Below are 20,756 nucleotides of genomic sequence, written 5' to 3' on the forward strand. Positions count from 1 at the left end.
AAAGAGAATTGGCGAAGGCTTGTCAAAATGAAAACAATCAAATATAAAAAGGTTATTCAACTTGTTTGTGGTCTTTGAGCTTGTTTGTGGTCTTTGAGCAAGTAAATACAAAGAATATCGCTGTAGTTCTGCATTATAATAATAAATACATATACGTGGAGACACTTGTATAGTGCATCTCTAAGATGTTATTGTGCTCAGTGCGCACCACAATGCTTTATCGATTCTCTTAGCAGACCATGATATAAAACTTAATAATTTATATTTTCTCACAGTTGCCGTACAACCAGTGAATAGCTATATAGAGGGTCCGTACTGTTCCAGCGCACAAACCCATAAAAACACAAAACACGAACTCATTTCCGTAGGTGAAACACGCTTCAGTAGTTTTGGAGGCTGATCTCACAGACAAATCAATGAATATGAATTGTGCTTATCTGCACGTTTTAATGAACTGATTTGATTATATATATATATATATATATATATATATATATATATATATATATATATATATATATATATATATACCCTGAAACTCTCTTTTCGTTCCTTCTGTAGAGACCGTTAGCCATATGCATTCAATTAGCCATATGTGTCTTCTCAAAACGGTATTATATCTAAGCCTCTTAGATCGTTAACATTGAAAATAGTGCCGCGTTGTCGAGATTGGTCATACATTATGATTTTTTTTCAGATCAAGGCTTTCAGAGTAGTTAAATAGTTGCTGTTTCAGAGACATTAAAAAGTCTCGCCATTAGAGGGTTAAAGCTTAGACCAGAGCACGATCGATTTGACTGGACAGAGAACTCCAGCGGTGAGACTGTTTTCGACAACATTAATACAATATTTTGTATTCTGGATCTCTGTTTAAGTCCTTCCATTGGCCCAACATCAATAAACAAAAAGAAATGGTTGTCATTCTGTTGTATAATTGATTATTGCTCTGTGATTTCGCAGTGAATTTTGTATTCCCCTGGACGATAAGATCTAGGTCAAGCAGTCCATCATCTTTTTTCAATGATAGGGGAAACTAAACGATTAATCTGTGTGTGAATGTGTGGTTTTTGTTAATTTTGGGTTGTTTCTTTTTGGTTTATTTGATTTTTTTTTTTTTTTTGTGGCGGGAGGGTGTTTTTGTCATCGTTTCGTTTTGTTATATTATTTCGTTTCGTTTTTTGTTTCGCTCGTTTTACTTTACCATCCTTTATTTTTTATTTTTTTGGTCTTGTTTTTTCTAGGTGTTTTACCTTTTTTGGCGATGGGGGCGGGGGGCGGGGGGGGGGGGGGGTCTGTTCTCTCTCTCTCTCTCTCTCTCTCTCTCTCTCTCTCTCTCTCTCTCTCTCTCTCTCTCTCTCTCCTATTTATCTATCCATCTATCTATCTATCTTTCAATCTATATACCTATATATTTCTTTCTCTCCATCCCTCTCCCCCTCCCTTGCTCTCTCTCTCTCTCTCTATCTCTCTCTCTCTCTATCTATCAATCTCTCTCTCTATCTATCTCTCTCTCTCTCTGTCTATATATATATATATATATATATATATATATATATTATATATATATATATATATATATATCTTTATATATCTCTCTTTCTCTATATCTCTCTATCCCTTAAATAACGAGCCTGAATTTCTTTCAGATCATACCTGGTATCAAGTTATCTGGTTATAGTAAAGAGTTAACCATTTTCACCCAGAGAGCGGTAAAAGCGATGCGACTTTGGCTTCATCCTCGCCAGATCTCACTTACCGCTTTTTGGTGAAGTTACAATGAAAACGAATCTCGTCTCTAAGGGATTAATGGAGCAAATTGCCAGACTAATTAAATCTTAAAAGATGGAGAGGATTAAGCATTCTTCGTTGCTTATAGATCGATGGATTTATTGAGATAGGGACTGCCTGATGTAGAAAGAGAGAGAGAGCGAGAGAGAGAGAGAGAGAGAGAGAGAGAGGGGGAGAGAGAGAGGGGTGGGAGTGAGTGGAGGAGAGACAACGGGGGGGGGGGGGGGGGGGGGGAGAGAAAGAGAGTAAAACTATGACCCTCAATGCGAAATTTTCATTATTAGATTTAATATGCCCCGATTCATTTCAAACTTCAATTTTGTCTTTTGAGCCCCAGGAAACCGGAGTTTATCCAAGTTTATGTTGCATTTACTGGATAGTAAGAATTCCGTGCTACCCTTTTCATTAAACGATAATCTATTTGAATGTCTGTACTAGGAATAACGTACCCTGCAAACCAATCCCTTCTTGGTGGACCCAGAGAGAGAAAGACAGAGGGAGAGAGAGAGAGAGAGAGAGAGAGAGAGAGAGGGGGGGGGGGAGAGAGAGAGAACGGGGGGGGTTCAGGATCAGTATGATTATAGTTTTAAACTGGTCCATTGACGTATTGATATCTTTACAAACTGTCAGAACCGAGAGAAAGAGAGAGAGAGAGAGAGAGAGAGAGAGAGAGAGAGAGAGAGAGAGAGAGAGAGAGAGTCAAATGGAAAAGAAATGGGTCCCCGTTTTAAACTGGCCTCTTTGCGTGATGATTTCTCCACAAATCATAGGAACCCCTTCATAGAGAGAGAGAGAGAGAGAGAGAGAGAGAGAGAGAGAGAGAGAAGATTCATTCAATGATGACTGTCATTCTCGTCCGATAGGCGTGACGGGTTGGAGATTTCAAGTATGAGAAAAACAGAAAAAAAAAAAAAAAAATAGGAAAAGAAATTGAAAGTAGAAGATAATGAAATAAAAAAATACGAAGAAAGAACGTAAGGTGATCGTTTTTCTATCACGACTCTGTCCTGCCTGTTGTTAACCCTTTCTGACCCGATCGATACTGTGTCAGGATAAGTTAGTCTGTTTACGTTTGAAACTTTACATGTGGATATATCAATGCCACTGACTGGTTATCTATCTTGTTATCTGTATCCGTATTTTTCCTAGCATTATCTACGATATCCATATCAGTTTTCTATTTATCCGCCTATCTGTCTTTATTACTCTTTCACATTCTACCTGCCTCTGATACAATCTCTCACTCTCACAACTCATTGACGTGCATATTTACTTTCATACATAAAAACTTAATCACACAAAAATACCACATACACACACATACACACACACACACACACACACAAACACAATCTCTTACATTCTTTCTCATTCTATCTTTCTTTCTTTCCTTTCTCTATCTATCTATCTATCTATCTATCTATCTATCTCTCTCTCTCTCTCTCTCTCTCTCTCTCTCTCTCTCTCTCTCTCTCTCTGTCTCGCATTCATTTGAGCATGTATTTTATAAAAATCATATTTTAACATTATATTTTGTTGTTATTTTTCTGATTTGTTGTTTGTTTTGCTGTTTACTGTTTTGTCTTTTTTGTTTTGTTTATTGTTTTTTGTTTTTTTGTTGTTGTTTTTTTTTGGGGGGGGGGATTTTATTTTTGTTCTTTAGTACACGCGTGCATGTGTGTGTATGTGTGTGTGTGTGTGTGTGTTTGTTTGTGTGTGTGTGTGTGTGTGTGAGTAAATAATTTTCATCGAAAATTCCCTGGTCTTATCTCCTTCACGAATAGAAAGCCTCTCTTCAAATCAAATCTCTCCTTTAGAGTGACAATTCCAATCCGGTGCCATTCGGTGCGAAATGATGTAGACGAAGGTAGGTGGTGCCTCCGTGCGAACGTTACCAGAGAAGACTCTTGAAAGGAGGAGTGCACGTGAGTCCTCGATTAGCCAGGCCTGTCATCTTTACCTGTCACTGTCACAAACCTCTTCAAATATTTTTTTTCGTTGGAGATTTAGCGGAGGGTTGGGGGAGGGGGGAGGAATTGGGATACATTTCAGTGAATTTAAAGAATGCCAAGTGCATTAGATATTATACATTGACCCTTGTTAGGAGTAGTTAAGACTCAATAGATGATGGTGTGATGATGATGATGATGATGATGATGATGATGATGATGATGATGATGATGATGAAGATGACGACGACGAAGATTATAATGATGACGACGACGACGATGATGATGAGGATGACGATGATGACGATGATGATGACAACGATGATGACGACGACGATGATGAGGAGGGGGAGGAGGGGGAAGAGGATAATGATGATGATGATGATGATGATGATGACGATGATGATGATAATGATGATGATGATCATGATCTAAGTAGGTGGGATACTTCAGAGCATTTCCCTCATACATCAGTTAATTTGAAGCCATTAAAACAATGAATCCTTAATTTATTAAAGATTCTGGTGCCCGGTTACGATTGCTTATTAAGTTGCATTGAATTATAAAATTGATGCTGTGCTTTAAGGTGTATGAATAACTCGCATGTAATTATGAAACACACGTTCTACAGCGAAATTGTGGAAATGCGCAGTAGGCTACATATGCACATTTTAATTAATTAATTGATTGATTTATTTATTTATTTTTCTTATTTTTTTGTTTGTTTACTTATTTATTTATTTTATTTATTTATGATCTTATTTTCCCAATTTGAAATTTTTAGAAAATCACGTTGCTGACTTTACGGCGCTGTGCTGCGTCGGACGCATGTGTGTCATCACTGTCCTCTCGCGAGATATACCCTAAAGAAAAAAATTTCCTTGAATAGGGAATCTTATTTATTTTGTTATTTATCATAATATCGTCCTGTTGACATGTCCATGCGTCTACACAATACTCAATCTCTTCCCTAATTTCAAGTGTGCACCAAACGAGCACTGTATTGAATCCGTTCGATTTCTGTAGACTGAACCTCTAGACGGGAAGTCGTGCAATCGAATCACATCCTCCACAGACAGCGAGCTGTCTTTACTCCATCGATCCTGCCTTAACCCGTTACAGGCCGGGTTCAAGTCCAAACTAAGCCATAGATTTTTGATGTTACATACCTAGTACGGCTATGTGGTCTCGTGGTATGACACTCGCTTTCAGATCGGAAGGTCCTGGATTCGAGCCTCGCTCGAAGCATAGTTGAGTCCTCACGAAAGGCTCTTTACTCACATTCTCTCACCGTACTCAGGTGTAAATCGAGTACCTGGCCGTTAACAGCATTGTCTCTGTTGGATTAAAAACTGTAATTTCGCCTAACAGGCATCATGTCCCGTCCTACATGTTTAGTGTTGCTGTTGGCCAGGGACCCCTTGTAAAGCGCTTTGAGCTCGTTTAGTGGATATTGCGCTATCTAAAAGCCCAAGTTATTATTTATTTATTGTTGAAGTTAATTTTTTTTTTTAATTTAAAAAATGGCTTTGTTTTCGGATGTACTGTGCATCAAATTAGGTAATGACCTTTCGAGGGATCTTGATGAACTTGATACTTTTATAGATACACACAAGTTAATTTATATTTTAAATTTTTTTTTAAATGGCTTTGTTTTCGGATGTACACTGTGTAACAAATTAGGTAATGACCTTTCTAGGGATCTTGATGAACTTGATACTTTTATAGATACACACAAGTTGATTTTTTTTTTAATTAAAAAAATGGCTTTGTTTTCGGATGTACACTGTGTAACAAATTAGGTAATGACCTTTCTTGAGGTATTGGTTCTACAACTTGTTTACGACTTGTCTATGGAATGACTGGTTTGGAATTCTGTGGTATCCGTGTCAAGTACTTGGTGTAAGAACGATAAAATGTACGACAAGAGACGAAAAAGAAGACCAAAAAAAAAAGACCTCTCATCTGGTGTTGTCACCAATTTGCCCCGGGCCAGACCAGGGTCGGCCTCTTGGTGTTGTCTATTATTTAACAGGAAAGTAGCAGCTACTGTATGAGAATATTGGATGTTTGTCCTTCTTCTGTCTCTCCAAGACGAATATGTTCTGCTGTACATTGAAGAAAACAATTTTTTTTTAATTTATTTTTAATTTGTCAAAAAGTTTTATTTCTTATATTGAAAGATTACGATGACCCTTCACTTGTTTGTCACGTTATGAATTGTGAGAGAATATTTGATGTGTGTCCTTCTGTCTCTCCAAGACGAATCTGTTCTGCTGTACATTGAAGTAAACAATTTTATATTTTTTTAATTTGTCAAAAAGTTTTATTTCTTATATTGAAAGATTATGATGACCCGTCACTTGTCACGGTATGAATTGTGAGATCAATTTTTTTTTCTCCCTATATTGTTGACTTTCAGTTAAATTAAATGTCTTCTTTCAGGAGTGTCATGTAAACGTGAAATGATTTAAGTTTCGTAATTAATAATATATTGGCTTTAAACTCATTTTTTCTAATTCATCTAGTTCAGTTCGACATAATATGCCAGATTGCCGCGATGGATCACAATTATTAAGGACCCCTGACAAAAAGTCCTATAACCGAACATTTATTTTAAAAAAGTTATGTCCAAATAAATTAATGTAACAGCTTTTAAAAAAAAACAATCACGGAACGTTTCGGGACCACCCTTGTTCAACCAATAACAAAACAGTTGTCACTTTAAATCCAGACAAACCGTTTTGATATCGGCTGAAGAAGTCGTTTTGAGTCCGAAACATTTTGTGTTTAGTATTTTTTTTAACCTGTTATATTCACCGTTTTACATTACTTTTTACAGTTAAAAGTTTCCAGCAGCTTAGCATTCAATTCATGATGTTACCCGACTCTTCTAAATCTACTGAGGTTTAAGACTTTGACAAGTTTTGACGTATTCGTCTCAATATATCGATAAATGACAACATTTTTTCGGGCCAAATTGAAAATCTAAGTGTTTTGATAGTTTTGCCATCTCTGACTCAAGTTATATATGTTATAACCTTCCTTTATTCTCTAGTCTGTCGATTCATTTCCTATCTCAAAGGAAATGTGTGAAAAACTAATAGGATTTATTATTGTTGTCTCATACAAGCGATCTATTTTACTTCTCATTCCATTGTCCCCTCTTCTACTAATCTTTTCTTGTAGCCTAAACGTAATAAATCTCGTATTTCAACAGAAAGTTGCTTTTCTTATTGCACATTGCTGTTTTAATTTATTATGTCTTTGTTTCTTTTTGTACATTTTGTTTCGTTTAATGTGCATGTGTGTGGGGGGGGGGGGGGTATTTTTTTCAATGTCGTTGTCGTATTGCCTAATTCCCTTAACTTTAACGCCTGAATTGATTAATCATTTCTGTGGGCGATTTTAAGGTCGTAAAAAAGGCCGATTGTTGAGATAATTGATACTTGTCGATGGAATTTCAAAGCTTTATACACTCGTTTTATCTTGATCATTATAGCCTCATAGCTCGGATGATAATAAACAACAACTTCCGGTTTCCTTGGATTTATTTTTTCTCTGGTCTGAACTAATTGGGTAAATGCGTCTAATATTGATCTGGCCCAAGTATGTTTTGTGATTGGCAAAGTCTTTTTGAAACACATTTATGTTGAATGTGTGCCTGGATATAATGTCGGGAAAGGGGGGGGGGGGGGGGGCAGAGGTTCTTGTGGAATGGTGCAGGATTAAGCGACTGGATGGATGTTTCAGGACAATTCAAGACTGCAGACCTGTTTGGTTTTTGCGGACTTGCTGAGTAGACATGAACTTGTACTGTCAACCGTCAGATGCTGCCACTGCTGTCTTTCAATTTCCTGAGACGTCCCATGGGTCTTTTCTATAACATACAGATGTCTACTTGATGCTGCAAATTCCGAGATAAATCCTTAAATCCACATGGCCTTATAAATTATACAATTCTAAAGTATTCTCGTATTTAGCCGCGTTTTAACTCTCTCCTTACCAACTATTTTCAGAATTATACCCGAAACTTCATACTCACCTAACACAAAGATATATTTTTTAAACAGATAGTAACTATTATGATCTATATTCTATATTCTGTTCAGAAAAATGAGTTCTGCAACACAATGTCGAGTTTTTATAGTTTAGCTATAACAAAAGAACTCAGAATAAGACAATTGTTGGATGCATCGTAAAGAATGTGACGATTTTCCTATGGGTGATACGGAGAGGGTTCAGGAGAAGCAGAACATGTTACATACAATTAGGATGTGCTTTAAAATAAATTCTGAAGGGATCGTGTATAGATTAATATTTATGAAAGAACATGAAGAGCTAATAAAAACCTGATGAAATTTACATGACTTGCATTTTATTTATCGTCTTGAACTGATGAACAGAATAAAACACTCCATAAACTACAATAACATTTTTAACTCGTATATCGGCCAGACTAATAAGTTTCTTTTATAACTTTATACGTAACCGTATCCACCAAGAGGGCAATAACAGTGAGCCAGGATTTTTGAATTGCATTTTATTGCTGTCTTGGCGGAAACGGAAGTAAGTTGGGGGTTTTTTGTCATGTCAAATTTGAGTTACAATCGACTTTTGCTTGTAAAGGAAAGGGGGGAAAATCATTACATGTTACAAATAAACACAACAATACTCATGACGTCTAAAGAATATATAATATATTTTTACAGCGAGCCGGTATATGTCATGTAGGGATTCTTTTTAATGATCTCGCGGACAGCATTGAAAAGAACATTAGTTTGACTCGGCGACGCGAGTCCTGGGCTGATCTCTGGATGATCCTCTAGGGAGGCATGCACATGACAAGAGGAATTAGAGATACGTCTCGCGTTTCCCTGGAAATAAAAGATTGGGCAGGCAGGGCTATGGATTGAATTTTAGAGAACTTCTTTTGCAGTGTGTTTGTTTTATGAAAAGATCGATAAGATATATTTTTGAAGATTTTGTGTTTTTGAATCACCTGGGGGAAATTGGATGACAACTATCTTTTTTTTTTAAAAAATAAATCTACATTTCTCTTTTCTTTATTGTTTGATTTGTATTTTTGAATATTTTATCGTCTTTTCGTTTCATCCTTTCCGCCCGCCCGCCCGCCCTCCTCTCTCTCTCTCTCTCTCTCTCTCTCTCTCTCTCTCTCTTATATATATATATATATATATTATATATATATATATATATATTATATATATATATATGTGTGTGTGTGTGTGTGTGTGTGTGTGTGTGATAGAGGGGAGTTAGCTGGAACCACGTAGTGCTTGACAAATTCTTGGAGCGAATTATTAATATTTGTTCTCACCTCGTTTTTTTTTTTACATATTTTCCTATAACATTGTTTCGTCCAGAGTTCCTGGAATCCTCAGGGAGGTTGATTTGAGGTGTCTGGGACATAAATCTCTCCCCCCCCCCTCTCTCTCTCTCTCTCTCTCTCTCTCTCTCTCTCTCTCTCTCTCTCTCTCTTTCTTTCTCTTTCCTCCTTTCTTTCTTTCTTTCTACTTTACAAGCATATCTCGTTCCGTCACGCATTTTTTTTCCTCAACCGCATCTTTTCAAGGTTTGCGTTGACGGTTGTACACGTAAACATTAATTTTTCTAAATTAATATACCATCTAGGGTCGTATTTGGAGTGTTCAATTTATTTTTATTTTTCTCAGTACAGGTTCAAAGACTTTAATTTTAAATCGTAAAGCCACATACCATGCAGGATGGTTTTTTTTGTTTTGTTTTTTTTTTTTTTTGTTTTTTTTTTTTTTGGCTTGTGTCGTTTCTTTAGATTGGCAAAATGCTCGGAATAGATAAAAAGAATAATTGGGTTTTTGTTGGGGTTTTTTTTTTTTTCATTTTTTTTTTTTTTTTTTGGGGGGGGGGGAATCACTTCAGACCTCGGGGCTGGAAGATTCGATAATTTGGCTAATTGATTATTCACGACATGATATTATTCTCATTTGTTTTACATAATCTTTCAATGGATTTTTTCTTATTTCTACTATTGATTAATCAATTTGTAAAATTGTATCGGTTGTTTTACGCATTACGAAAACAATGTATTGTTAGCTGCCATTGAAATTGTTATTGATTATTTAAGTTATATCAGATATCTCTCTCCTCTCTCTCTCTCTCTCTCTCTCTCTCTCTCTCTCTCTCTCTCTGTTTGTGTGTGTTTCTCTCTCTCTCTCTCTTTCTCTCTCTAACTCTCTCTTTCACTTTCTCTCTCTCGCTCTCTCTTTCACTTTCTCTCTCTCTCCCTCTCTTTCTCTCGCTCTCTCTCGAGTTTTTGTGCTTATGGGGTGGGGGGGGGGGGGTGTTCTCTTTAGATGGTATCGGTACAATGTCTCGTTTTGTAACAAAACCAATGAAGGTTGAACGTGGTCAGTGACATGATGGGTGACTATAATCCTGGCCTGAAAGTCAAGTATTAAGTCTAAGACACTTAACATACACACTCAATCTCATTTGACTCAGGCATAAATGAATACTTGGCTATCGAAACTAACAGATGTAAGAGTGACGGTAAAAGAATGGCGCAGGGCCTATTTATGGGTAACTTGTGCGATATGAAATAGAAATACGTTTCCATATTACGGTCTACAAGGGAAAGGGGGGGGGGGGATAAAGAGACGAAGCATTTTAAAGTGCATTGCGCATAGTGAAGACAACGAATTACTCTATATAACTGTTCATATTGAACCACACATGACTAGTAATTTCAAATGAGTATTATATCGGGGTGAGTTAGATTCTATAAAAGAGACTTTAAATCTTTTTGTGACTATAGATATAAGATTTTAATTTGTTTCGTTCTTTTTGTTTGGGTTTTGTTTTTGTTTTTGTTTTGTTTTTTGTTTTTATGTTGTTGTTTGTTTGTTTTTTTTTTGGGGGGGGGATGAATTTGTTGGGTTTTTTTTTGTTTGTTTATTTTGTTGAGTTTTTTGGGGTTTTTTGTTTTTTTTTTGTGTGTTTTTTCTTTGTTTTGTTAATTTTTCTTTTTTTATTGTTTGCTTTTTGGGGGGAGGGGACTTGTTTTATTGTTTTGTTTTGTTTTTGTTTTTTGTTGTGGTTATTTTGGTTGTTTTTATTTATTTATTTATTTATTTATTTATTTATTTATTTATTTATTTATTTATTTATTTATTTATTTTTTACTTTTTTTGGTTTTTATTTTTAACTTTTTTCGATTTTAAAATGTTATCTAAGGTCATCAATAAAACAAATTATCTTGCGTTTAGTCTACGTTTCATATTTTGTTTGGGTTTATTTTGTTCACCCTCATATTCACACGTACGTAATACTGTGATGAAGTGGTGTGTCCCATTTATCCTCTTATTCATTCATTTATGTGTTATTTTATTTCGTTTTGTTTTGTTTTGTTTTTGTTTGGTGTTTTTTCCCCTCTTATCTTGTTGCCTAAATGCAATGTATTTCCAACCCTACCTAGATCAATCCGTGAGCGGACTATTATCTCCAAGTCATTAACGAGCAGAAACCGTTTATAGATTTTTTTGTCTCATTTATTGAATGATTTCCCAATGAAGATTTATCGCCCATGGTGTCAGAGTACTCACAGCATGTTATTATTATCATTACCTGTAAATATCAGCCCAGCTAATCGCCCTATGGATATAATTCTTATCATTTGACACTTTTACACTTATGTTTTATTTAGTTGTTGTGACTATGTAGTCTTGTGGTATGACACTCGCCTTGGGATCAATAGGTCCAGGGGGTCGAGCCTCCTTCTGAGCGGCGTATAGTTGGATCCTTAGAACACCGTCCACTGGTTTGAAATGAGTACCTTAACAGCGTTGTCTAAAAATTGTAATATCGCCTAACAGGCTTCATGTCTCGTATTTCACGTTGAGTGTTGCTGTTGGCTAGGGACCCATTTTAAAGCATTTTGAGCACATTTAGTGGATATTGTTCTATACAGATGCGCATGGTTATGTTTATGTCCAGGTCCCAGGTTTTAAAGAGGTTTTTTTGTTGCCAAGATTAGGATCATTTTAATCGATCGATATATGAAGGCCGGTTTTCTGGCCATTTTTTTCTCCAGAATACGGTAGATAATAAGCTAAGAGCTACATACCACGACAACTTTGAATTAATGTGTATTATATTTTGAAAAACAACATGACTTATGGCTAATTAAAAAAAAATAATATATGTATTGAGGAATTTTAAACAGTAAAAAAAAGATCGTTAAACGAATTGCATTTCGAGTTGAACTGAACATAACAAAGAAAGATTATTCATCATATCCATACATCATCTTAATATGAAAGAGTTCCTTATCAGCCACAATCTTGAAGGCATTAATTGAAGTTGAATTTTTGGTTTCCAGTCTTACTTTTTGGCGATGGTTGTTGTTAGCCTGCCAAAATGCAAATAAGCAATTTGGATGGATAGAGTTGTTTTTCTGTGTAATGCACAATTTCAGCGTGATGCAGGTGAAATCTGTCATTATCTCATATGTAGAGGATTAACATTACCTGCGAGTTACCTGTTGTATTTTGTTGTTTCACCTGGATCATTGTGAAAAAATTAAATGTCATGTTAGAATGATTGGATATGTGGATAGATTCGCATTGTTGCTAAATAACAAGGCCAGTAATTGTTATAAACAGAGCATATGGGTAGATTTTTTGCTTGTGTGTGTGTGTGTGTGTGTGTGTGTGTGTGTGTGTGTGTGTGTGTGTGAGTGAGTGAGGGAGTATGCAAGGTACTGCTGGGCGGGTACCCGGGTACTCGCGGGTACCCGCGGGTAATAAAGTTAAACCGGGTACTCGGGTAAAAGGGGCGGGTAACGGGTACCCGCTTCAACAAATGGAAACCGAACTGAGAGTAATAATTTTGGCGGTTTTAATATTTTTGAACAAAAATTGGAAATAATACAATTTTATTTACATATTTACATTTACATGACATTTTTTCAAAAGATTTTCCTCCTTTATTTTTCAATTACATTGATTTTTTTTTTGTTTTATTTGTTAACACACGTTTGATTCAATTTTGGAATCAACAGATTAAAACTATATTATATTAGTTCTTATCTTTTAAAGGAATCTCAGATAATTTTTATTTTATCTATTTATTTATTTTTTTTCATTGTAGTTAATTATCCTTGTTTCTTACTTCAGTTTTGCTTCATTTGTTGTAATAAATAATTAAAAAATAAAAAAAATAAAAAAATAAAAAAGCTTCCCCCCCCCCCCCCCCACCTAAATGTTTTTGGGACACAAAGTCACCCCTGCCACGGGTACCCGCGGGTACCCGGGTAATCAGACCACTACCCGGGTATTACCCGGGTAATGATTTGGGCGGGTAATCCCAGCACTAAATGCAAGGGGTGGATAAACTGACGTTGTTGCAAAATAACAAGACCACTAATTGTTTTAAATATGGCATAATATTATTATGAGATGATGTTTGCATGTGTGTGAATGTGTTAGTTTGTGTGCGTTTGTGAGTGAGTGTGGGAGGGGGTGGGGTAGAACAGAATTGCCTTTGATATCGTTATTAATGTTAATATGAATTAGGGAAGATAGGGAGGGGAGCTGAGAAAATAGTAGATATGTGTATCTGTATGTGGGGAGGGTGTATGTGTATGTGTGTGTGTGTGTGTGTGTGTGTGTGTGTGTGCCTGTGCGTTTATGAACAAAAACTATAGAGAAAGAGAGACGGGCGCATCCTGAGGGAATAAAAGTAAAATAACCAGTTGAGATAATGTACTGGTTATTAGGTGTAGGTAAATGAATCGAATAATGAATAAAAATTGAATTTGATAATTGAGCAAATAGATAAAGCGATAGAGGATGGAAAGGAGAAATTGATTAATGGCGCCTATAATTTTTTTAAAAAGTGATTGATGCATAGAGACACGGTATTAAATTGTACGTAGTTGGGTGGAATAATACGTGTGGCTATATGATCTTGTGGTATGACACTCGCTTTCGGATCGGAAGGTTCTGGGTTCGAGCATCGTTCGGCGAATAGTTGAGTCCTTGGAGAAGGCTCTTTACTCATATTCTCTCACCGTACTCAGATGTAAAATGAGTACCTGACCGTTAACAGCGTGGTCTCTGTCCGAAAAAGTGTAATATCGTCTAACAGGCGTCATGTCCTAAATGTTAAATATTGCTGTTGGCCAGGGGCCCTTTGTAAAGCGCTTTGAGCACGTTTAGTGGATATTGCTCTATATTAAAGCTCAATTTCAATTACGTTCACGGACTTGTTTGCTAATAGGGAAGAAAAGTCGTGACGTCACACCTTTTTTTTTCTGGTTCCATTTTTTTTAGGCAGTGTGTATTATGCAACCAGTTCTTCCTGGGAGTAAAAATGAATAGATTATATATTAGATCATAAGGTGACATAACTATTTTAGTAGCATAATATGTATTATAGGCAAATCCTTGGGATTACGGGACGTTGAAGAACGAGGATGGATCAGCTTTATTGACGACCAGCATATAATATTTAGACTAGAAAATAAGATAACATCACTCTGTAACCGGAAAGTCAATTAATTACACACGGCATGTATTCAGTCCCGTGAAAGGGTGGGTTTACACTTCCAACGAGATTGGAACCAGTTTGTGTTGTTGTTTTTTTTTTTTTGGGGGGGGGGTTGTTTTTTTGTTTTTTGACATCACACTTTAGTTCCCTATTGATAGATTGGCAAGAGGAGAATGTACAATGGGGGAAAAACCATGTAGACGTCGACCAGTGGAAAAGTCCCAGGCGGGTCGTCCCTATTACAAACGAACTTTACATCCGTTCTGGTTCCATTGGTACTCTTAGTGAAGTAGACAGCTACCATCACTCTTGACTTCCATCGTATTCACAATACTCCTCCTCCTCCTCCTCATCATCATCATCATTCTATAATATCAATAAAATATTATTATTATTATTATTATTATTATTATTATTATTATTATTATTATTATTATTATTATTATTATTATTATTATTATTATTATTATTATTATTATTAAAACTTTAAAAATCAAATTGGTTGAACAATTGATTAAGAAATCCCAAACTTGAGATTTCTGAAGCCTGGCGATTTCTCGGAGGCCTCGAGTTTGAGACATTTGGACAAACTTATAGTTTCAAGAGCCGTTTTTATATTGGAAAAAAAAAACAATGAATAATTTAAGTAAATAGTACTTGGTTCTTCTTACCAACTTTACGGGTATATTTTGTGTGTTTCTAAAAATAGACACCCAAATTGAAAACCAATCATTCTCAATGGTCGAAACTACTGTCACCCAAGCATTAGGACTTATTTAACCCTTTAACAGCAGTTCGTTGCTTTCAAATGATAATTAAATCTGTAGTTATCTTGTTCTAACTACAGACCTTATTGTTTTGACTAAGAGAGCAGTAACAGCTTTATTGGAGCCCGATATTATTATACTGCTATTGGTATCCTTAATGCAACAGACCGCTGCCATTCTCCTGCATTCCATCGTCATTTTTAACGTTTTAACTATTTTTGCTATTGGCTGAAGCAGGGTTTTGAGCCCGAAACGTTCCGTGTTTAGTACCTGTATTTAGTATTTGTTTTTTGGGGTTTTTTTTTAAAGCCATTATATTGATTTTGTACAATACTTTTTACAAACCATCCCTTGTATCAGTATAGTGTTCACGCTCGCTTATAGTGCATTCGATGTAAAAACCCATGTATCTTATGTCAAGTTAAGAGTAAAATCGAACCTTGCCTTTGAAGTGTTAACTGATCAAATCAATTGGAGATTAAAATGGATGGGTTTGGTGGTAGTAGATATCCGAGACCACGTAAATCTCCCTGAAATATCCATTAGCCATTTTAAAAACGTTAGCGTCATAGTTGTAATGAATGCATTACATCGAGGTTAACGACGCATTAACCAGCTCGGTTGTTAAATGTAACATCGTGTTTTCTAATAATATTTTAATGATGGACTATGATTGATGCGACATCCTATCCGTCAATTTTGACCGTGGGTGGGGCATTCGCGTGACTCTCTTATTTTGTGCAGTCTGCAATAACAAGGTAGAGTTTTGCCCAAGGGTGAAAGAAATGGGTGCATCTCTCTTATCTTTTTTTTTTTAAGGAACCTATAGGGATTTCATTGGGGGAAGGGGTCAAATTTTCGTTGTTTTTATTTATTTTTTTTTGGGGGGTGGGGGGGGGGGTGGGGGGGGGGGGGGTGGTGGCTGTTTGTTTGTTGTTTCTTTTTTTTTTTTTTTGGAAAGGGGGGGGTGTGTGTTCGTTGGGTTTTTTGTGTTTTGTTTTGTTTTTATTTTGTGCTTTTCCTTTTTGTTTGTTTCCCTTTTTTTTTTTTTGTGGGGGGGGGGGGGGTTATGGGTTTTATTTTGTTCATTTCGAATGTTCACTTTGATATAATATTTCAGAAAAGTTATTATTTTGACAAAATCCCCGCCCCCCCCCCTTTTCTCTCTCTCTCTCTCTCTCTCTCTCTCTCTATATATATATATTATATATATATATATATATATATATATATATATATATATATTTATATCTGTATCTCCTTCCATCTATCTCTCCATCTCTCTCTCTCTCTCTCTCGCTCTCTCTCTCTCTCTCTCTCTGGGTATCCCTCTGTCTTCGTGTGTGTGCGTGTGTATGTGCGCGCGCGCGTGTGTGTGTGTGTGTGTGTGTGTGAGTAAAATTGTTTTGATAATAGCAGACGCCACCCAAAATTAACTTCAGTATCCCAGAATCACTCAAAATTACATACTAGAGCAGGCATATGATGTCAACTGCATTGAAACGTATATGTGTGGCTTATGGCGTAGATAAAGATATGTCTAAAAAAACGGTAAATTTAAATGTAGGACTTTCTTTCATGTTAAGGAGACTCCCCAAGAAAACAACACTTAATAATGTATACAACATGCTGACAGGAAATGCAAGTTGTGTCGTGATCACTTCCGTTCCGTGTCATGTCAACAAGATAGAAAAAAAAAATAGTCTGTAATTCACTGCTTAACACTGTGGAATCGATGGATCCAGTTGAGAGATTTAATGGATTGTTTTCCGTCGAGAGCTCTCTTTTTTTTTGCTATGGTAAATAAAGATTATTAAAATCGAAAGCATTATTATGTTCGTTTCTTTTTTTTTTCTTTTCTTTTTTTTTTTTTTTTTGTCATTTAAGTGAGCACTTCCTTTACCCTTCGTCTCTTCAACCTCCTCATCTTCCCTCCTCCTCTGTCGTCTATTACAACTACCAGAACCGCCACTACTACCAATACTCCTTCTTCTCCTCCTCCTCCTCCTACTACTACTACTACTACTACTACTACTACTACTACTACTACTACTACTACTACCACTACTACTACTACTACTACTACTACTACTACTACTACTACTACTACTAATACTACTACTACTACTACTAATACTACTACTACTACTACTACTACTACTACTACTACTATTACTACTACCACTAACTACTACTGCAACTACTACTACTACTACTACTGCTGCTACTACTACTACTACTACTACTACTACTACTACTACTACTATTACTACTTCTTCTTCTTCTTCTTCTTCTTCTTCTTCTTCTTATAATAATAATAATAATAATTAATAATAATAATAATAATAATAATAATAATAATAATAATAATAATAATAATAATAATAATAATAATGATGATGATGATGATGATGATGATGATGATGATGATGATGATGATGATGATGATGATGATGATGATGATAATTACAATGGCTTCACGAAGTCCCAGGTTTGAGAGTTTTTGCCAAGATGAGGGTTTTTAAATCGATCGATTTTTTCCTTCCCAAATATTTAAATACGGGTTGGGTTTTTTTTTTCCAGAGTACGACAGTTAACTGGTTAATACAACTGGGTGTTTGCAAGATAAACTACAAGGCTTGTTTGTGCGATGGTTGGTTATACATGTTCGTGTTTAGAGGTAGTTTGACCTGGTTCCGTGTCCTTTGATCTCATTGAAGTGTAATTAATTTTTGTAATTTTTAAGAATGCGCCCTACCTTTGTAGAAATGATGGCGTCGGCTTGAGCAGTGCTTCAATGGTGGTCTCTCCTGGTACGGTTAATCTGTCTTTCGGGTTCGCAAACTAATGAGTAACTATTGAATTTTGGAATATATAACGTTATGACATTCGCTGTATTTGGATTGGTTGGCAAAGCTCAAGTTTGAAAAAGCCGATTACGGCATATATGTGTATATAATATATATAAAGAAAGAGAAAGGATAGACTCTGCACTTCGACTGGCGCCTGGCTTATATTATATCTCGATCAGACTCCAAATGGAAATTAGGTCCCTTCAAAATGAATAAAGATTTTTTAAAAATGAAATTAGAATCCAAAGAGGAGGGGGGGGGAGGATAGATAGATAGATAGATAGATAGATAGATAGAGAGAGAGAGAGAGAGAGAGAGAGAGAGAGAGAGAGTGGCGAGTCTGTAAATAAGCAGTAAGCACTATGACTTAAATATTTAAAAAAGTCAAACTTTTTAATCAAAAATTTGATTGATGATTTCTGTCATATATGTGATCCAAACATAACCATAAAATGCCGGATGCTAGCTGGATCAACTCACTAGTCTTGTGTCGCATATTAAATGTAATGGCATACGGGTAGTTTGACCTTTTGGTGTCGTTATGACCTTTTGTTTGTTTCATGAAGTGACAGTGGCGGCCAATTAAGGTCGCTCCAGTATATTGTTTTATCATGCCTGTCTCTCTCGTTGATTGGGGACAGGTGCGCAAAGTGATGATATCATCCATCAATGTCAAACGTCAAAATCAGAGAAACGTTGCCCAATGCCAGCATAAGGAAGGAATTCATATTTTTGGACTTAAAATGTATATGAAAAAGTTTTGTTTTCCGCTTTTTGAAATCGAGAGTTTTCGTGTAAATCGTTTTCCTGGAGTTTTATCCGGCACCCACTCTACAAAGAAAATATACTGGGGATGTTCAGTGTTGTTTTGGGGGTTTTTTTCTAATGTTCTTGCTGCTATCGATTTTGCTGCTTTTGCGACTGATGTTTTCTTAACCTATGTCGTTGCTGCTACTCATGCTGACCTTCTTGTTGCTTTTGAAAACTACGGAAATACCTCCACATAAATCCTTTCATTTATTCATTAAAGCGCTTTTTAATTAATAATTTGGAGCATAGAAATGCGTATTGAAAATACCTTTTGTTTAATTTATCGTGCTGTCTGTTCCATTACAACTCTCTTATCAGATTTAGAACTGTCTGGCTCAGACGAAATGTATTCAAACCATGTCTAATTAATAACTCCACATTTCTCATCAAACAGATTTACAACAAAGGAAATTACCACCCCTTTATTCAGTTAAGGATTACAAAACAAGATAAGGAGGTGTTTATCAAGACATAGAGGTGGCTGCTCACATTGGATTGATTACACGTAAGAATTTTTTTTTCAAAAAACTTTTCTTGGGCGGGCTACGTGGCTCAGCGGTACGGTCTTTGCTTCGTACCCAAAAGGTATCGAGTTCGACTACCCGCCTCGTTGTGTCGCCTTGAGCAAGTAACCTCACCCTAGCTCACTTTGCGGCGCTGCACTGCGGCTGACGCCTGGGTTATTCCAGTATTCCCTTGGAATAGACGCTAAAGACAAATTTCCCCTTTGGGATGAATAAAGGGAATTATTTTTTTTATTTATTTTATTGTCAATAGAAATACAATTGTATTGATTTTTTAAATGCATGTTTTTGTATTGGAGGATGCAAGAGGAATTAGTCTAGTGATCGGAGCGTTTGCACTGTTGTCGCTAATTTGATGTTGATGACAAAACTAAATATAGGTAGATAGATGGGGGGTTGAGAGGTAAAGTGTGACTTTGTTTATCACGGGACGAGAAAGGGAGAAATGGAGATGGAGGAGGGGTATGGAAGAAGAGCTTGACAGGAAGAAAGAGGGAGAGGAGGGAAAAGGAATAGGGTGTGTTTTCTATAAATTTGTGTAAGAGGGATAATGCAAATAAGAGGAAAGTTGGATGGACTGACTGACTAAGAGAAAGTGAAGAGGTAAGGGGGGAGGTGGGTGAATGGAGAATAGAATGGGGGAAGAGGAAATTGGAAGTTAGGAAGATATAAGGATAGAGAGAAAGCGATATATATATATATATATATATATATATATATATTATAAAAGGGGGAGAGAGGAGAGAGAGAGAGAGGGAGAGAGAGAGAGCGTGTGTGTGTGTGTGTGTGTGTGTGTGTGTTTGAGATGGATGAACGGAAATGATGAGGGGAGGGGGGGGGGGAGGAGGAGGAGGAAAGAGAGAGATAGGAAGAAAGAACAATGTGACCTGTTTTAACAAAAGATAGGCTAATAGAGCAAAGAAATCGAGAATCTGAGATTTCGGTCAGATAGAAAGAGAGGGATTGGAGGATTCGTGATTTTTATTTCATAAATACTCCGTTTCTTTTCCCATTTGGCCACAATGACATATCTCTATTTATTATTCGTTTATCTCATCATTAACAAAATCCTTCTACCCCCCCCCCTCCACCCTGTTTCCCTCTCTCTCTCTCTCTCTCTCTCTCTCTCTCTCTCTCTCTCTCTCTCTCTCTCTCTCTCTCTCTTTCTCTCTCTTTCGGTTCGGGTCTTCTTCATTTTCCCACCATCCACTTCCCCACTCTTCAAACCCGTATTCTATTTATTTATTTTTCTATGTATTTGTTTATTTATTTTATTTTATCTACACATTTTTAGTTAAACATCCAAGTCCCTAATGTTATTTATCCGGTGTTGATTTCAGCGCGTCGTTGTGTCCTTATTTTATTTTTGACGCGGATTGGCGAGCAGGAAAAGCAAATTATCCATCAAGCCATAAATCCCCTTATTACGACTGGTCGGAATAACTATCTGGCTACCGAATCGACCGGTGACCGGACACTGGTTTCGTCCTCTAAACAAGGAAGCAGTATGTTTAA

At 36.3% G+C, this 20,756-nt stretch overlaps 1 protein-coding gene across 4 annotated transcripts in view; it reads left to right on the plus strand.

Moving 5' to 3' along the window:
- Positions 1–20,756, plus strand: part of LOC144970922 (protocadherin-1-like) — a 262,347-nt gene that overhangs the window by 175,230 nt on the left and 66,361 nt on the right. For all 4 annotated transcript variants that reach the window (XM_078911105.1, XM_078911107.1, XM_078911108.1 and 1 more), the window contains one exon: positions 19,112–19,222. The gene's annotated coding sequence lies outside the window, so the exon portion shown is untranslated. The remainder of the gene's footprint in view (positions 1–19,111; positions 19,223–20,756) is intronic.

This window comes from Berghia stephanieae, chromosome 4 (assembly GCF_034508935.2).
Source record: "Berghia stephanieae isolate SIO BIC M18660-M18661 chromosome 4, UCSD_Bste_1.3, whole genome shotgun sequence".
NCBI classification, from domain to species: Eukaryota; Metazoa; Mollusca; class Gastropoda; order Nudibranchia; family Aeolidiidae; genus Berghia; species Berghia stephanieae.